Source organism: Montipora capricornis, chromosome 10 (assembly GCF_036669925.1).
Source record: "Montipora capricornis isolate CH-2021 chromosome 10, ASM3666992v2, whole genome shotgun sequence".
In the NCBI taxonomy this organism is placed as follows: Eukaryota; Metazoa; Cnidaria; class Anthozoa; order Scleractinia; family Acroporidae; genus Montipora; species Montipora capricornis.
Window position 1 is genome coordinate 35,474,762 of NC_090892.1, and position 12,500 is coordinate 35,487,261.

General features: G+C 38.6%; 1 pseudogene; it reads left to right on the top strand.

The window, feature by feature from the left end:
* The first annotated feature begins 1,517 nt into the window (after window positions 1-1,517).
* The window catches only part of LOC138020733 (dynein axonemal heavy chain 5-like), a 29,568-nt pseudogene continuing 18,585 nt past the window's right edge, over window positions 1,518-12,500 (top strand).

Consider the following 12,500-nt stretch of genomic DNA (forward strand, 5'->3'; position numbering starts at 1 on the left):
TTGTGGGGTCATGTGCTAACTATAATAACGATTACAGGTGACAGGAAATAAAAGCTTAAAACTAACTAATGTGGACCGACATAGGATATCTACACATAAGGGATACGGAAAAATAAATCAATTGCTATCCAAAGATCTTATTGCAAATACACCAACAAGGTAACGGTTGATGAACAAGTTCCTTGTGCAAAATGGTTAGAGCATGTTTGGAAGTCCATCAGTACCAAGATGAGAAGTTATGATAAAAACTCATTAAAACATATTTTTTTACCAAAATTATTTTACTTGCCAATCAAACCCAATGATACATTATGCCATGGGACACTGTTTCTAGCTGCAGCTCCAAATCACATAATATGTTAATAAATTTACCATCCAAGAAAAGAACAAACATGTGGGGTGTAACCAAAAAAAAGTCCAAGGCAATAATTCTCCTTTCAGCCTTTTCAGGGAAAAAAAAACTATCCCACTGTCAAACCATTACTTGACTTCAACAAAAGATTCCTTGATCCAACAACACATGACAGGTCTCCCCAAAAACACCAAAATTACATCATTAATGCTTCCAGAAAAACAACAGTCTCAAAAAAAAAGATTTAGCAAACACCGTCACGAACCTGAATCTATAGAGATCTATATACATCTGTACTTACACTTCTGTTCTACAAACATTATTTAAACTAACATGGATTTTGATTTTGATTTTAAACTCAAATTAATTGCCAAATCCATAAACTTGGTAACTACTTGAACGCAAGGATCGTTGAGTGTGTGACAGCTAAAAAGTACAATAACTAGCCATTCACCAGAAAAGGGAATATCGAATTACCTTAAAAGCGAACTTTTAAGACGAATCCAGTTTATTTTCACATCAAAAGAGAGCAGCCGAACAAAGAATAAATGGACGATATTAAAGCATTTTCTTAACGTGCAAATTACAATCATGATTGAGCTATAACGCTAGACGAACGCTAAGCGGGAAAAAAACAAAATTGTTAAATTATTTACTCACAAATTAGTTTGCGAAAGTCATTATTTTGCACCACGGATCCGACTTAGTCTAGTCACTCCCCGCCATTATTATGAACTTCATGCAGTCGCTCCTTTCGGTTTAAATTCACAACACAACTTTAGGAAGTGTTTTCTCAAGACCATTGTAACGAAAAAAAAAGTCATTTTTGATATTTTTCTTGTGGAAAAACAACCGTAAACGTTAGTCCACATCTCAAGCTTAACAAACCATGGGCAAGCTTTAACAAAACGAGGAAAAAACACCAGAGTCCGGTTCATCTTTCCACTAGCAGCGAACATTTACACGAGAAGGAACCCCAGATAAGGGACCAATATCTTTTGGATAACAACCGCCGATCTCTCTAAACTTCGTACAGAGCTAAACTAGAAATGTCGAAGGCGCAACTCAACCGATTATTAAATTTGAACAAATGTACGAGCGGCCTGGTGAGAGGTTAAAGTACGTGGGGAAATTCTCATTTGTCGTCCGCCATTTTGAAACATTGATGGCGGGAAACAAGTGAGCATGCTCAGTGGTTTTTGAGACCTGTCAGTAAGTCAGTTAATCGGTCGGCCCCAACGCGGGCCTTCTTATTCTCCGATTCGTCCTCGCAAATAGATGCTTTTCACGTCACTCATCGCCATCATGTAAGTGACTGAAAACAAAAGATCTCTCATTAGCTCCTAGTTGTTCGTCCACCAGTAATTGAGATTGGATGCAAACCACCTATTATTCATTACCTTCTCACTTCTTGAATATTTTCAGGTCGTATAACGCATCCAACTTGATGGAGGACCTCAAGCATCTTTACAGGGTAGCCGGTATGCAAGGTCAAGGCATAACATTTTCTTTACTGACCAGGAAATCAAGGAAGAGGGATTCCTTGAGTACCTTAACAACCTGCTTTCTTCCGGAGAGATCTCAAATCTTTTCGCTCGTGATGAAATCGATGAAATTTGCGGCGAACTTATTCCAGTCATGAAGAAAGAGTTTCCCAGGAGACCTCCCACGGGCGAGAATCTTTACGACTACTTCTTGACTCGCGCAAAGCACAATCTTCATGTCGTGTTGTGCTTCTCACCGGTGCGTTATTGTCACTTTTTTCATTTGCATTCATCAACAGCAACAGAGTTAGCCTGTTCCAGGCTCTCGGATACTATGGTCGGCACGAGCAGAAAACGGACGCGAAAACAAGACACACTCGTTTGCTCATATTTGCGCTTTCCCTACTATCTCGGAGCCTGGAACAGGCTACAACAGTGTATCTATTACCTTGAAATTAACACCGTAAGAAGCATTCAGATGTGGGATATCATCCCAGTTGTAAACGTCAAGACTTCTTAGTAAGAGTGAAAAAAAAAAATTATTTTCCATATTTTTTTCACCTTTTATCGAAGAATTATGTTTGTAACCAAAGTTTGCAACTTCGTGTATCAAATTACCCGAAATGCATATTTTGCTCTGCAGACAGACACTCTGAAGGCAATTTAAGCACCGCAATACTAAAACGCCTAACTGCGTTCTTTTGCAACTTATTTTGACAATCAAACAACAACTGAATATTGTATTACCGCTTTTTCATTTTACGTTTACAGGTTGGCGAGAATTCCGTAACAGGTCTTTGAAGTTTCCAGGTCTGATCAGTGGTTGCACAATGGATTGGTTTAGCCGCTGGCCAAAGGATGCTTTAATTGCAGTGGCCGATCACTTTTTGTCCACTTTTGAAATCGTTTGTGCAGCTGAAGTTAAGAAGCAAGTGGTACATGCAATGGGTGTCTTTCATGATGTGTGGCCATCAGCTGCACTGATTACTTTCAGAGGTATCGTTGATGTGTGACTTCATTTTACGTTTCAAGGTCTAAAGTTGGGGTTAAGTTAGCCATTTCACCCACCAGCCTATGTGACTTGTGTGCTTGATCTCACCGGGATGAGATTTCTTCTGGAAAATTTCATTGGATACTTCAAAAAGGACAAAATATTTTGTATGATATATCTAGATGTGGGTCCTGTGATTCATCAGGATCCTAATGGGGCTCAGGAAGTCATGAAGCTATGATTTCGAATACAACTGGTCAAATATTGCCTTCCTTGCGTTAAATCGTAATATTCTAAAAACGAAAGCCCACTCAAGTAAATATGACAATTGGACTCAGTTACTACGAGAAAGTATGACCTTAATACTAAGAATTCCCTTTTGAGATTTCATTTTATGCTATATTTAAACGGGACAATGATCAATAAAAGAAAGTTGTGGTGTGTATGCTAACAGAAAGTTAGGAGTCCAGGAGGTACTTTACCTTAGATTTCAACAACTGGAGGGAGGTACAATTTTCTGGTGATCTGAACGAAGCTGATCAGGTCACGTGTCACATTCTACGTGACCTCAATTTCGTTGTAACCAAGACACTAGCAGACCGATTTTTAGTTTCCTAACGGTGTAGTTTCAAAAAGTTATAATTTTATATCACCATTCGTAGTCCTACACAATCAACATTCATGTCATCAACAACGAAAAAAAAATTAGAAATTAACCGGAGAGGTTAAGTGGAACTATATATGTCCCCGTTTTCAGGTACCGTCGAGCAACCCATGTCACCCCGAAATCTTATCTCTCGTTTATAAACGGCTACAAAACAATTTATGCTTCCAAACGAGAACAAATTGGCGAGTTAGCGCGGAGAATGAACACTGGCTTAGCAAAGCTTGTGGAGGCAAGTGAATCAGTTGCTCAGCTGTCCAAAGAATTGGCTGTGAAAGAAAAGGAGCTGGCTGTGGCATCAGAGAAGGCTGAAAAGGTAGGGATGTTCGTAGGTGATCAGATATGCCAAGAAAGGCAAGTTATGAGACGCGCTCTGCTTTCAAAAACCGCCTAAAGTGTCACCTCACTCTAGTCCCTAACTTCAACCTCTCAATGCAGACAATTAACATCACCAAGAGTCCATTACTTAAGAGTCCATTACCCAACAATAAGAATCTGGTATTGGGTTTGTCCCCATCAGTGTCAAAAAAAGTGTCTATTTTAAGGCAAGTGTTGCGGGAAAATAAACAATGGATTAAATCGGCTAATTCAGTGTTGTACCCAATTTAAATCTCCCGGGTTAAGATTCTTTTTGAATAGGTCATTTTCGAAATATCAAATATTGATCTTGATAGTGAGGCAGTGAGGACAAAATCAATAGAATCACGTAGGAATGAATGTGAAGAATACTTACATATCATCCACTTTCCTTTATGTTTGTCCCCTAAACCTCTCTTTCAAGCTGAATTTTAATATATCGAAAAAGGCCTACTGTATTTGCGTCATAGTGTAGCATTTACATCAAATACACATAATTCCGAAATGGCCGCCATTTTATTATTCTTTTGTTTAATTGCAAATTGGCCCTTTTGACCTCGCTTTTAAACGTAAAATTCAAAAGAATATTTTACCTTGAACGAGGCCAAAAGGGCCAATTTCCAATCAAACAAAACAATACTAAAATGACGGCCATTTTGGGATAAGGTCACGTCACAGTGGTGTATGATATGGAAATACCTTGAACAAAACGTTTTATTCCCAAAGGGTTAGTTTGGATTGGGTACAACATTGAGTTAGCCGATTTCGTCTGTTGTTTATTGCATCATTCTGAAATTTCTGAACGGTTAGTTTAGACGACAAGTTCAAAATTCGTTTCTGCGTTTGAGAAATAACAATTGCGATTGCCTTATATGGACATTCTTTCTCAATAAAATCGCACTATAGCACACCACAGAATTCTCCTTAGTAGGAATTTTGAGAGAAATTAAAACAAAATACGTGTATTTTTTCTTCCAATCCTTCTAGTATTCGTTTCTATTTTACACTTGGTCATTACAGTTGTGCGAGCTTTCCTTTATCCTTTATGTTTTCTTCTAAACTGTAGGTTTTAAGAGAGGTCACTGAGAAAGCTCAAGCAGCAGAAAAAGTCAAAGCTCAAGTCCAAAAAGTTAAAGACAAGGCCCAAGCCATTGTGGATGATATTGCGGTAAACACAGCATTTCCCTTTTCTAAGTATAAACAAGCATCGTATGACTCTAGAGTAAACTGATATTTGATCGAGCTTGATTTGTTTGTTGTTATGTATTTAGGCTGACAAAGCTGTCGCTGAAGAAAAATTAGAGGCTGCAAGACCAGCTCTAGAGGAAGCTGAAGCTGCTTTACAGGTGAAATCAAATTGCGGTTTTGATAGGGTGAGGGTAAACCCGAAAGCGTTCCGGTCTATAAATGGACCTCTTTGGCTTGTACGTCTTGTTTTCCCATTTCAGACCACGTGATGTTACTCTAGGGAACAGTTTCTTTTTCAAATGTCGTCTTATGCACGTGCATTCGTGCGCATGACTTATGAAAAAACAATAGGAAAATCCCCTTGGGAACATCACATGGTCTAAAATGGGAAGAAAAAACGTAAAAGCTGAAGAGGTCCATTCCCTTTCGAACTGTTTGAAAAGGGTCACGGAAGCGTTCAAGTTTGCCCTCAAGCAAAGTCCGGAAATGATTTTCTTTCTAAGGATTATCGGCAAGAACTTACTTGTTAGGATAATAAACATAACACAAACCGTCGGTTCTTGCGCCCTAAGCAGGCCATTTAAAATGTGAAAGGCATGTTCACCAAGCGATTTGTAAGAACAAATGGTGAAACGTAACAAACTTCTCTTCTTCCCACCAGACCATCAAAGCGGCGCACATTGCTACAGTACGAAAGCTGCCGAAGCCACCACATTTGATCATGCGTATTATGGACTGTGTGTTGCTCTTATTCCGAAAGAGACTGGACACAGTTGTTTATGATCCGGAAAGAAATTGTTCCAAGCCTTCATGGAGTGAATCTTTAAAGGTGAGATTAAAAGCTGAAGTATTCCGAAATCGTGAACTGCTCTCCATGGCTTTGTGAAATTTTGAAAGTCCAGGGCCAATGTCGGAAACTAAAAAAACAAGGAACAAGAAAATGCTTCCCCGCCACAACGCGAGGAATTCACCCTTTAAAGGAATCACACTGAGCTGATTAATTGAACAAAACCGTTGACAACTCCTTTCTATAGGTGCTTTTTTCTCACTTTGTTGAATTCAATTCAACTATGTGAAAATTGTGTATAATTTTGCCGAGACCTTCGGCTGATCTTCAGGCCATTTGAAAGGGAACAACGTTAATGGTATAGGTTGTCACATTTTCCATATTCTGAATTTCATTGATGCTTTTCCCTTTCCTTTGTTTGAAAGAACGTACTGCAGTTGAAAAGTCACCGAAAACAAGAATTTATCTCTTTCAGATGATGAGCCAGTCCAACTTCCTGTCAACGCTTCAATCCTTCCCTAAAGATACCATTAATGACGAAATGGTCGAACTTTTGGCTCCTTACCTGGAAATGGATGACTACAACATGGAGACTGCCAAAAGGGTAACACATCTCTCCATTTGTTAGGCTGTTTTTGTCTTCGAGTTAAAGGGGCTATGTCGCGCAAAATGATGTAATTTCACGACACCCAAAATCCCTGAAAAGTAGAATGAAATATTGCAATAACCACTTAAAACTGTTGACCAACATTAAGAAAAAATACAGCAAAAGAAGAGAGAATGATGGATGGACACAAATGGACAAGATTGAAACGGATTGCTTATGGGTAATCTTGAAAAGAATTGGCCCGACGTTTTTCAAGTTTATGGCAAATCGCCTGGATAAAGGTCGCTTTTGCTCAGCGTCAGCGTCATCTCGTCATCAGTTTTAAACTCGTGAGTAACTAAAGATTTTCCTTAAACACCCTAAAGTAACGTGACGTAGCCCCTTTAAGAAAAAAAACAGAGCGAAAAGTGATAAAAGGGCCCTCTTACATCACCAGCTAATGGGTGTCTTTACCTTCAAGTCACAATGTGGACAAGGACACTCTCCTTACTCGTTCAAAAATGATAATTTTAGCGCAGTTAAAAAGTGATGAATAGTAGTGGAGTATCCTCGGTGAACGGGCGTTTCTTGGAGGAATTTGCGGTCCTACTTTTTGTTTTGGCTCTAATGCAGTTTCTTAATGGAATTTAAATATTCTGGGGCTCTCTGTTTACAGGTTTGTGGAGATGTCGCTGGTCTGTGCTCGTGGACAAATTCCATGTCGATTTTCTTCGGTATCAACAAGGAGGTGTTACCTCTAAAGGTAATTTGTATTTTCACGCGCTTTGACAGCAGTGCTTCGTTTATGCTACAATTTTCAATCACTAAATGTCAACAAAATGCTGAGTTTTGGATGTTTGTCTTCACAGGCTAATTTAACTATTCAGGAAGCGAAATTGAACGTGGCACAAAACGATCTGAACGTGGCGCAGGCCCAGTTGGATGAGAAGCAAGCTGAACTGGATAAAGTACAGGCTATGTACGACAAAGCAGTACAGGAAAAACAGGTAGAACAAGTTTTTGATGAGGTTATCTGTTTTAAGCAAAAGTTGCTTCAGTGGGGTAAGAAAACCCTGACTGATTTCATTTTTTTCACTAACAGGATCTTCTAGATGATGCAGAGACCTGTCGCCGGAAGATGCTGGCAGCTTCCACACTGATTGGTGGTCTGGGAGGCGAGAAAGAAAGATGGACTGAGCAGAGTAAAGAGTTTGAGGCTCAAATCGGCAGGTATGGCCACACAGGACTCCCCACGAAAGACATTTTATTATGTTTGTGCTTAAGATCTCAACTTTTTGCATGTGTATTCTTAATAAAACTATTTTCTGTCTATGGAACTTCCTATCTCGTTATCAATGGCCTTCACTCGAGAAAAAAGTGATTAACTAACAATTTTCAACCACAGGAAATAACGTTTACGATCAAATATGTTGGATTTTTTTCAAAGAAAGTGTTGGTATCCGAAATGAGTGTATTTCGGCATCGCTTCCTTTGTATCAAAAACATGTGGCAACCCTAACACATGACAGTTATTCAAGATGGTGGCGCCCGAGAATTTGAATTTTCTGGAAGAAATTGTTTGAAAACCTTTCAGAAAAATTTGTAAGATAAGTTTTTAAAGCTGTAGTTTAAGGGCTGAAGCATAACGTCACTTATCCTGCGAGCAGTTGGTTTCTCCTACGCTTCCTGAGAGAGAAACCACTGCGGGAAACGGTTTCTTTGAGTGAGCCGCCGTCCAGCGCCATGGACGAATAAATTAAATTTGAACCGGCAAAACGAGTCATTAAAGTTGTTTTGGCGCTCTCGCATGCGTTCACCTACGTAACTACCGCGTTTGGGCGAGCCTGCTATGAAGTGATTCCATATTTTCACGCAAAATAACACGAAACGATGTCAAATGAACCACGTGGGGCTCGATGGAAAATCTAAGGGTTGCTCGCAGTGGTTCCTCTCGGGAAGTGTAGGAGAAACCAACTGCTCGCAGTGTAAAAGTCACTACGTGAGAGAAGCTGTTCGAAAAAAGGCATTTCATTGTACATAAACCAAATGTTAATTCTGTGGGTGATTCAGTTTTTTCGCTGTTACCAATTTGGTTCTAGGTGATTAGATTTTCTTGATTTCGTCTAAAATTTCGAGTACCTTAGTTATCCCAGTAGTTGCCAATCCAATCATGTTTTTTTTGTTGTCGCAGATTGGTCGGAGATGTATTGCTTTGCACAGGCTTTTTGTCGTATTCTGGTCCCTTCAACCAGGAATTTCGTGACATGTTGATGGCAAAATGGCAAAAGGACATGAAGTCTCGCAAGATTCCTTTTACTGCTAATCTCAATGTCACGGCTATGCTTGTTGATGCCGCAACAGTAAGTAGTTTTGTTCAGTTGGGTTTCTTTTCCCGTTGCCCAATTCCAAGTAAAAGTGCTTGGTAAAGTGCTGTACTGTAGAATACGGCCCGCTAATTTAGCCAATCACAGCGCGCGTTATCTGAGAGATGTAAGAAACACTATAAAAAATCAGTTTTGTGAACTACAATAGTTCAATATCCATTCCAAAGTAATGGTTTACGAATTAATTAAGGTTCAAGCGAGTTACCGGCAAATGCCATTTTTCAGTAGTCATTGAATTTGCGAAGTAACCCTGTTATTGTTACTTTATTTAATCCATTCAAGAAAGGTACATTATCAGGAAGCTATTGAGTTCATTAAAAAAAAGGGAAATTACATACAAAAAAGTAGAACGGAGAAGGGCACGATATAGTAAACACTAAATAGGGCCCTGAATTGTATTCAGGTATTACCGCTCGTTATATAAAAGAAAAAAAAAACAATAACAACAGAGTCATATCCATGTCATGAAAGCAGTACAAGGGTACATACCAGCGAGTAAGGAAATCGGTACTGAGCGAAATGTAGTATTGAAAATTTGCTTTTTAAAATATGATTTTAGACCTGTAGAATATAAAGAGGAAGGTCATACCAAAAGTATTTACCAATTGTGATGTTTCTCGTGATGACACCCAGTGTTATTAATATACCAACCAGAACCTAATTGGATGTTGAAACAATTACTTCTTTTGTTCCGTGGTTGGCAAATTTGAATATCAAAATAAATGTGACGTTAATCTTTGTAAACAAGAAATATCGCTAAAACAGATGGGCAGAATTTTCTTGTATTGATGCTAACATAAGGAAGAAATAAATACTCCAAAGATGCATTCCGAGTTGAATAATTATGTTGCTCACAAATCAGATAAAAAAATTACATGGCTTATCAGCACAAAGATAATCATTTAAAAAATGAACAAATATACACTTTTTTTAACAATATCACCAACCTGTGACCTTATGTGTCCTGCGTATCCAGGTGGGGGAGTGGAATCTTCAGGGTTTACCAAACGACGAACTATCCGTGCAGAACGGTATCATCGTTACAAAGGCAACCAGATATCCTCTGTTGATAGATCCACAAGGTCAAGGTAAAGCCTGGATTAGGAACAGGGAAAAAGATAACGAAATGCAGGTAGGTAATCGATTCGTGGTTGATCAGGCAAATGCGATTTCCAGCGCAATTGAATTATTTTGGGATTCGTACTGTTTCACTCTTGCAGGGGACAGTTCGGTCAAGTGGTTTAGACGCTTGCCTTGAGACCGGAGATCCCGGGTTCAAGACCCGCCCTCACCACTTGTTGAATTTAATCTGGTAGTCCCTGGTTCAACTTCTCGGTGGCTGGTTTGTCTCCAGCCAGTTTCGATTCTTAACAGTAATTTATTGTTTTGTTCTTTCATTTGTCTCATTTCATTGCCCCTGAAAAGCCCCAAAAGGGAGTGGTCCATCAACTATGTATTTATGTGTGTATGTATTTTGTTCCCCACAAACCAGCATGCTCACAAATCAAGGGATCGATTGCTAGACTATCTAATCTCCTGTCGTTTTAATGGAGATGTTTTTTTTCTAAAAATGACTTTTTAGAGTATAGCCGTGCTCTTTCTGAATGTACCCAAATTAGTCCCTTTTGGAACGGATGAACATTTAATGTTTAGCTTTTCCTTTCTCAAGTTTTGCTGCAGTCTTCTTAATCTTTTTCATTGTGGTTGCCAAAACTCTCATTTACTTTCCAGTGATCTCAGAGAGGGCAAAGAAAAACGTTCACTAAACTATGTTTTTTGTATTCCTAACGCGTGCGGTGTTTTTTCTTCAAATTTCAACAGCGCTTATTTTAATAAAGCGGGAGAGTTTAAATTATACATGAACACTGTTTCTTTTTTAACAGGTGACTTCGCTCAACCACAAATATTTCCGAAACCACCTCGAGGACAGTCTTTCACTAGGACGACCACTGCTCATTGAGGACGTGGGCGAAGAAATGGATCCAGCGTTGGACAATGTCCTGGAAAAGAACTTTATTAAAAGTGGCAGCACCCTGAAAGTGAAAGTTGGGGACAAAGAGATCGATGTCATGAAAGGCTTCATGTTGTATATCACAACCAAACTCTCAAACCCTGCCTACACCCCTGAGGTGAGTGATTCCGTGGAAACGGATTCCACACATCTGTCTTTTTCCAAGGGCACTTAAGCCTTTTCCCCGAAAATAGGTTAAGTACGAAGGCAATAGGTAATAGATCGTAGTTTTTGATATAGCATTTTAAAAAAGAAATTCATTCTACTTAAAGGTATATTAATTTGCTTTTTGGAAAGCACTTATTATAACATTTGTTAATTATGAATTCACAAGTCTGGAGTACAAATCGCTACATAAATGACTGTTGATGATGACGATGATAATAACAATAATTATGATAATTATAATAATTATGTTGTTTTTATCACTATTATTATTATTATTGTTATTATTATTATTATTATTGTTTTATTACTCCAATTAATATTGTTATTAGAATTAAACAGATCTTATCAAATGACTGAAGACAAATTATCTCAACTAATAGTTTGTCTTTTGACTGAAATAAGAGGTCGAAGGGAACTCGAAAATGATCAATCAGTTGTGCCGAGCTCTTTGAGGTGGAGTAATAATCCATGATAGAGCGGTTTTCAATTGAGTGTCGAAAGTAATTAGCGAATTGCTTTGGTTTTTCATTACTTTACTCAGTGATTGGTTCAAAGTTCTCGCGCTACTTTTTCAACCAATCAGAAGTGAAACCAAAACCAATCGTGGCTTGCGCGTGCACATCTTACCGCGCTTTGTGTCGGCTACGTGTAATTTCTTAGAGTTTTGATTGGTTTACTGGATTGTCTCCGTCCTTTTTGATTGGCCAAAGGAATTACTTTGGTTTTGGTTTTACGACACTCGATTGAAACTCGATCGCTCTAAAGAACATGCCGACAACTAGACGTTTCTGATGTTAAACCTGTACGTAACGTAGAATTTAAGTTAACCGCTTCTTCAATCAGCAAGGCGAATTATTTATGACAATATTCATAATTTTATCTCTTTCTCGTTATCGTGTTTTTCTGTTTGTCAAATTTACAACTAACGTAAGATTCTAAAAAGGGCAAAAAATTATTTTTGCTGAAATAACGCTTTCCTTAAAATGGTTTTTGACATCCACTTGTTCAACGTAACACAATTTTATCAAAGTTTGCTGGACCATTGCTGTTAGACATATATCGTTAACAGTGAAGAGAATATCCATGCCGACAGTGATAATTTTGTTCATCTTAGTACAGTTACCATAACTCACTCAGAAAGAGTATTTTCGCTTTCCACAATGCTTTGTCAGTCCTGGGATCCGAATTTAGTGTGTGCTCGATTAAACGTATCGTTCAAGTTGCCAAGCTGACATGGAGTCTTGTTTTCACGTCCTATTCTCCTTTTCTTTTACGTAGATCAGTGCTCGTACTTCCATTATTGACTTCACTGTGACTATGAAAGGCTTGGAAGATCAATTACTTGGCCGTGTGATTCTGACAGAAAAGGCGGTAAGTTTACCCTGTGCCGATCAATGAGACATGTGGGAAAACGGTTGAGTCCTTGTTGTTCAAACCTTCGGTACCGTTTTTTCGCCAGATGGCTCTACTTGCATTAATCTCATCGACAGTGATGAATAGCATTAAAGAGCATTGCACAAGGTACAAA